Source organism: Mus pahari, chromosome X, assembly GCF_900095145.1.
Source record: "Mus pahari chromosome X, PAHARI_EIJ_v1.1, whole genome shotgun sequence".
Lineage (NCBI taxonomy): Eukaryota > Metazoa > Chordata > Mammalia > Rodentia > Muridae > Mus > Mus pahari.
In genome coordinates this window covers 6,104,687-6,112,465 of record NC_034613.1, presented here as the reverse complement: position 1 = coordinate 6,112,465, position 7,779 = coordinate 6,104,687, and positions in this window count along the sequence as shown.

Below are 7,779 nucleotides of genomic sequence, written 5' to 3'. Positions count from 1 at the left end.
GCACCTGGCGGTTATTCAGTTCTCTCCTCGCTCTAAGGCAGAGAACAAGGAAACCAGGTCCGTAAAAAACAGAATGTTGAGCTCAGTCCCCCTTTACCTACAGATTAAGAGCCTGTCCCCTGCACACTGGGTGCAGCACTCAGCTGCCTCCGGGAACCAGACCTGTCAGACTCAGAGACTGACTCCACAGAAATCAGTCCTTTTGGCAGCCCCAAGAAACCCTGATGTTGACCTCTTGACTGCATCTGCTTATCTGCCCTATCCCCAGGACAAGCCTGGAAGCACTGGGGCCTGTCTGCTATCTTAGGGGAGGGTTCCCATGGAGCAACTGCACCCTGCCTAGCTCTTTCTCCTTCCAAGGGACCCTTGGCATTTGAAGCATGCTGAGTCGTGTCAGCACTCTTGAGGCAGGCAAGACAGAAGCCAGTCCCTCAGGTGGCCCCTGACCTCAGAAAGTCAGAATGTTTGCTCTCCAATCCAGTCTGGTCCTGTCTTGCCCTCCCTCTCCCTAGTGTGGGCCTGTGCTGATGAGAGGGAGCTCTTTCCCAGCCAAGCTCTTGTCCCCACTCTCCTGGGATATGGGAGCCACCTGGCTGGCTTCTGCATCCCCACAAGGGAAATTGGCCCACACATTGATGTGGACACTGTGACCCCGTGGGAAGGCAAAATGGTCTCAGGCTTCTTAATCCACCATGTTGTTGACATCACTGTGACTCAGCGTTTTTCAAAAAGGTTTCCATGTATTATTTCTACAACACAGTGGGTTTCATCTAGAGAGAGTATTCCTACTTTGTATCTTACCCCTCCTTATCTTTGACCTCTTCTGCTCTCCCTCCCATCCTGCCTGTGGCCTAAATAGTCCTGTTTTGTTTCAAGTGTTGTTTGGTGATTTTAAATCTAGGATTCACATGTTAGACAAAGAACACCACAGTCTTTTTTCTAATTCTGACTCCTTTTGCTAAATTTTATGGTCTCTTAGATGCGTCCATTTTTATGCAAATGGCATCATTTCATTCTTTATGCTGAATAAAACTCCATTGTAGGAGCTGGTGGGGGTTGTTCAGTGGTTAGAGACACTTGCTGCTCTTTCAGAGGACACGGGTTTAGTTCCCACCACCCACCCATATGACAACTCAGAATTGTCTGTAACTCTTAAGTTACCAACAGCCCTTTTCTGGCCTCTGTACATACATGTACGGGGCGGAAAAAAAAACACATATGCACATATAATAAAATCTTTGGAAGAAATAAAAAAAGACCTTTGTTGTGTATATGAAACATGTTTTTCTTTACAGTTTCATCTGTCAATGAGTATTAGGGCTGATTCCATGATTTGGCTATTGTGAATGACATCACAAAGAGCAAGGGTATGCAGGGATCTCTAGAGTAAGTGGCTTACATTGTGCCGAGTAGATTCCCGGAAGTAGCACAGCTGGATCATACATTAGTTCTGTCTTTACTAGTTTTTAGGTGTTTCCATAGTGATTTCTCCCGTGGCTGCACTCGTGTGAATCAGGGTTCCTCCCACCTCGAACCTCTGTCCACACTCTTTCTTGTTTCACATCACGTCCAGTGGGGTAAACACGGACTCCTAGCACAGATTTATTCCTAGTCTCCTTTATTCCTTTACAATTTAGCTTTTGGTTGTTTGGTTGGTTTTGTTGTTGTTTTGTTTTTTTGTTGTTTTGTTTTTAAGCTGAGGTCTTGCTCTTCCAAGGCTGTGCTCTGAGGCTGGCCCTACCCACCTTGCACCTCAGCCTCTTTTATCTCACAGGCACTTCCTACTGATAAGCCTCTTTCCTCCTGACTATTAGCATCTAAGGGGTCCTGGCAAACCTAATCAGCACCCAGGCTGGGATCAAAGGCCCTGGCTTTGCCTCTTAGTCTTAATTTTAGGCCAGTGTTGACCATGTGAAGAACACTCTCCGGAAAACATCCAAATGGTTTCTCACCAACCCATCCTCCACCACCACCGAGTTCCCCGGGGCAAAGTGGAGGCTGCCTAAGAGACCTCTTTCTCCATCTTTCTGCGTTTGCCAGGCTTCCTTACGCTAAGGTAGATATAGAGGGGAAAAAAATGTGTTTTTCTTTTCTTGATATTTGTAGCCACTCAGGAACACTGGAAAGAATGTAGAATGGTAAGGTGGGGGTGGAGAGGTGACTCAGTAGGTAAGATGTTTGCTGTATGAGCATGACAACCCGGGTGCACCTCTAGCAGAGACATAAAAGACAAATGTGGTAACATGGGCCTGGAATCTCTCTGCGGAGGCTCAGATAGAAAAATGAGCTATGAATTGACAAATGTGGCAGAGATGGGAAGATCCTTGTAAGCAATTGCTGGCCAGGCAGTCTAGCCAAATCAGTGAGCCCCAAGGTCAGTGAGAGACCCTGACTCAAACAATAGTGTGGAGAACCACGGACGAAGCTAGCTCTACTTGACCTCTGGTCTTCATACACAGGTGTGCATGCTCCTACACACATAGACTACACACACTGTGGTGGCCTGAATAACAATGCCCCCCCCATAAGCTCATAGTCTGACTATTTGGTCACTAGTTGGTAGAGCTAATTGGAAATGATTAGGAGGTATGACCGTGCTGGTATGTTACTGGGAGTGGGTTCTGAGATTTCAAAAGACCATCCCTAGCTGTGAGTGGTAGCGCACACCTTTAATCCCAGCACTCAGGAGCCAAAGGCAGGTGGATCTCTGAGCCCCACATTAGCCTGATCTATGTAGTGAGTTCCAGGACAGCCAAGGCTATGTGGCAAGATCCTTTCTCAAAAGAGCAACAACAACACAAAACATAAAACAAAACAAAAGCCATTGCTGGTCTGGAGAGATAGCGCAGTGGTTAAGAGCACTGACTGCTCTTCCAAAGGTCCTGAGTTCAAATCCCAGCAACCACATGATGGCTCACAACCATCTGTAATGAGATCTGATGCCCTCTTCTGGTGTGTCTGAAGACAGCTGCAGTGTACTTATGTATAATAAATAAAGAAATCATTAACAAACAAACAAACAAAGCCTTTGCCATCCCAGTTAGCTCTCTCTGCTTCATGTGTGTAATTGCCCCAGTGCCATGACTGCATGCCTGCTGTCACGCTCCCTACCGTGATGGTCACAGACTCTAACTCTCTGAAGCTATAAGCAAGCCATCAATGAAATGTTTTCTCTTATCAGTTGCCTTGGTCATGGTGTCTGATCACAGCAATAAAAAAGTAACTAAGAGACACATACAGAGTCTAGGACGGACTTTGAATTTTTTTCCCTCAGTGTCAACTAGTTGTAGTGTGCGTGTGTGTGTGTGTGTGTGTGTGTGTGTGTGTGTGTGTTGAGGATGGAACAGACCCTGCACAGGATAAGCTCAGTTGCTGAGCCACATTCCCAGCCTCTCATCAGCTAATGTTCAAAAGTGTACTCTGAGGGGCTGGGGAGATGGCTCAGCAGTTAAGGGCACTGACTGCTCTTGCAGAAGACCAAGTCCTGATCCCAGTACCCACCAGGCAGCTCACAAGCAAATGTAATTCTATTTTCAGAGGATCTCACGCCCTCTTCTGGCCTCTAAGGACACTGCATGCATGCAGTATACTTACAGGCACGCACATAGATAAAAAGAAAAGAAGGAAACTATTTTTTTTTTTAATGGACTGAGGAAGACTAGGCAGAGAGCCATGTCCTTGGATGGCAAAGAAAAACAATATCACATTAGTTTGCAAGGCTCGACTGGGAAGTCTTTAATTGGATGAAGAGGGATTAGAGTTATTCTTCTTCACCGCCACCATCTGGAGGTAACACGAGAATGCTCATTACCACAGGGCCCTGTTAGCATAAGTACCCGAGCTTCTGAGGCCTGTGTGTGTGTGAGAGAGAGAGAGGCTCACCAGAGGGAAACCCAATTCCCAGCAGCACCTGCCCATGAATGCTGAGCCCTACTGTTCTGAAGTGGTACTTTAGGCATTGCTTCTGAGAGTTGAAAATATGTCTTAGCCCGAGAATGACTTGTAACCGTCTGATCTAACTCTTGCCAGAGTATCAGTGAGGCTCAAAATGGCTTCGTTGGCAATGCCGCCCCAGAAGCAAGGATATTACAGAAGGACCTTTATTTGCGGTTTGTCTAATGATCCTCCATCTGTTTCCAGATCTGTGGCTCTCACTCCCTTACTGTTTGTTCCTCCCTGTGCCGTTAAAAGGCATTCTACAGTAGTGTCTGTGCAGTAATGGACAACAGCCTCTACAGTATATACTCGCCAGCCTAAACTCTATCCCAAATGGTGGGTATCCTTGCCTTTATTTCGTTCTCTTTAACCCTTGCCAGCACAACTGCAAATTTCCCAAGCCACATATTGATGCTGTGGATCAAAGCCAAGGCTTTTGGCCAGACTCCTACCACTGAGCTACATCCCTAGCCCCATGATCTCCTTTAAAGTGAGCTACACATTACCAAATGTTTGAGTGATTCGCGATTTCCTTTTAGCATTTTACTTAAAAACTTGCCAGGATGAGGTGACAAGATGTCTCAGCAAGTAAAAAGCTTGCCACCAATCCTGATGGCCTGCGTTCGATCCCCAGAACCCAGGTAAAGGTGGAAGGAGAGAATTGAATCCTGCAATTTTTGTCTGCTGGCCTGTATACATAGGCTGTGGTATGCGCGTCCCCATGCACTCAAAACCAAACTGAACCAACCCCCCTAAATACATAAATAAGCAGAATAAATTAAAATAAAAACTCCTGGGTATGGTGGTGTACACCTGCAATCCCAGTACTCGGAAGAGGAGTCAGGATGATCAGGAGTTCAGGACTAGCCTTGGCTTCTGGGAGGCTATCCTGGGGTACTTGAGAGCTTGTCATAAAAAGGAAGCCAAAACCAACCAACCCACCATCAAACAAACAAACAAAAAACAATTATCATACGGTAAAATGGATTCTTTGTTGTAAAAGCACATAAATCTTAGACTATATTTACTACCAGTGCAATAAGGATACTGAACATTGCAGCATCACATCCATCCATGACCAACACCACTGAAATGGTGTTGGTCGTGGATGGTTCCTGTCACTGAAGTTTTAAGACTGTCATAAAGGAAGAATCACACAGGGGTTCGCCTTCCAAGACTGGCTTCTTGCCCCCAGTGTAATGGTTTTGAGGTTCACATTTGAGTAAAACCCTGTCCTTGTAGGCCAGTGAGGGTCTCCGCTGACCTTTCCTCTCCTCCTCTCTTAGGCAATTAAAAACAAATGTCAAAAGCAGTCCTTAGCCTGTGGGCCGTTCGAGAGAAGATGCCGGCTCTGATTTGGCTTGCCCTCTTACTTAAGATGACTCTTGCTATGGAGTAAACACCTAAAGGTGGAATTATTAAGGCATCTGCGTAAGTCAGAGGCAGCTGTGACCTGACTTTGTGTCCCTCCCAGCAGGGCCTGAAGGCTCCAGCAGTCTGTGGTTGAAAGCATCTGGTCTTGCCAACAGCCCGTAGCATTTCCAATGGGTGCGTTTTATCATCCACTTCTCCATTACATCATGCAGGTGAGCGCCTTCCCACAGGTGTGCTGGCTCTATCTTCTGCGTGAAGGTCCAGTGCTCTCTTCTAACTATTGTTTTTCATCTTTCACGGTAGAGTGTCAAGCATTCCTTCCATGTTCTGGATAGGAATCCTTTATCAGATGTGGGCTTTGCAAATACCTTCCCCAGGTTAAAACTTGCCCCTTTAGCTTCTCCACAGGCTCTTTCATCTTGAGAAAAATAGACTTTCACAAAATGAAATTTGTATTTCTCCTTTCACGGGTTGTGCTTTTGATACCAACTCTACAAATTATTTCTATAGCTCTAAATTTGAAGATTTTTCTCCTCCCTCCTTTTCCCTTGTAAACGTTCCATAGTTCTGTCTTATATTCAAATCCCTGTCCCTTCTGAGTTGATTTCTATGTGAGATGAGAAGTTTAAGTTGTGCCCCCCCCCCACCTTCCCCTGATTTCTAAAGGCTCCAGCTTCCTGTTGAAAAGGCAATTTTTCCTCAACTGAATTGCTTTCACACCTTTGTAAAAAAAAAACAAAACCAAAAACAATCATTTCTCCACATTTCCACTGCTCTGTCTCTGGCTTCTCTATTTTGTTCCATTGATATCTGTGGCTACGGGACTATGTAGCTACCTCTGCAAAGTGCCAAGCAACGTCCATGATTATAACTCCATAGTAAGCCTTGTGTGCTTGTGTGTGTACGGTGTATGCATGCATATGTGTTTGTGTATGCACATGTGGTGTGTGTGTGTGCTATGTATGTATGTATGTATGATATGTGTGTATATGTATGTGGTATGTGTGTGTGAAATGTGTGTATATGTGTATAGTTTGTGTGTATATGTATGTGTAGTGTGTGTGGTGTGCGTATTTGTATATATATGCATGTGTGTGGTGTGTATGTATGTATATATGTGTGGTATGTATTTATGTATGCATGTGTAGTGTTATGTGTGTGTATGGTATGTGTGGTGTGGTGTGGTGTGGTGTGTGTGGTGCAGTGTGTGTGGTGTGGGTATGTGGTATGTGTGTATTGGGTATATATCTGTGTGTATGTATAGGTGTAGTGTGTATTTATGTGTTTGTAGGTGTGTATGTGTATGTGTGTATAGGTGTGTATGTGTGGTGTGTATGTATGTGTGTGTATTGTGGTGTGTATGTATATGTGTATGTATGCATGGTATGTATGTATGTATGTATGTATGTGTGGTGTGTGTGTATGTATGTGTGGTGTATGTGTATGTGTGGTGTGTATGTATGTGTGGTGTATATGTATGTATATGTGTGGTGTGTATGTATGTGTGGTGTGTATGTATATGTGTATGTGTGTATGTAGACCAGAGGCCAGCATGCAGTGTCACTCTCAGTCACCACTGCTCACCGTTGGGACAGGGTCCTTCACTGAACATGGGCTTCACCGATTTGTCTAGGCTAGCTGCTCAGCAGGTTCCAGAGACCTGCTTGTCTCTTGCCTTCCCAGTGCTGGGATGACAGACTCGTGTTGCAGTCGCAACTGGCTTCTTAAGTGATGGTAGGCTTCGAACTCAGATCTTCGTGCTTGCAAGCACCTTACTGACTGAACTATTTCTCCAGCCCCAAGTCTTAGAAATAAGAACTGAAGATGCTTCAGACTTTGTTCTTCTTTAAATTGTTTCACTTATGCTAGTGACTGCCTTTCCAGTTTAAAATTCACTTGTCTACAAAACAATTCTGACAAGTTTTTGACATCTACAGGTCATTTGGAGGCCGTTGCACCGTTTGTTTCTATGTTGACGCTTCCAATTTATATTTCCATTTCTTTACCTGTTTGTCCTATCTTCCCAGTTTCTAAATAGTTTTAGTGTCTAGAGCCTATAAATGTGTTATTAAATTTTTATCTAGTGATTTCATTTTTAGAGCTATGCAGATGGCAGATGATTTTTTTTTTGAAGTTTTGGCTTCTTTGAAACATGGTGGCACATGCTTTTAACCCTAGCACTCCAGAGGATAAGATGGATAGATCTCTGTGAGTTTGAGGCCAGTCTGGTGTACAGAGTGAGTTTCAGGATAGCCACAGCTATATAATGAGACCCTGTCTCAAAAATTTACAAGAAAAGAAAAAGACGTCAAATCGCAACTATGTAAGAGTCACCTTGCAAACTGTTAGAAATACTGTGCTTGGCCTTGACTGTGTGTCCTGTGGCCTTGCTGAATGCCCTCATTCACGTACTCCAGCATTTGTTCTTGTTTGAGTTTTTGAAAGTTTCCTTTGTTTTTTTTTGTTTTT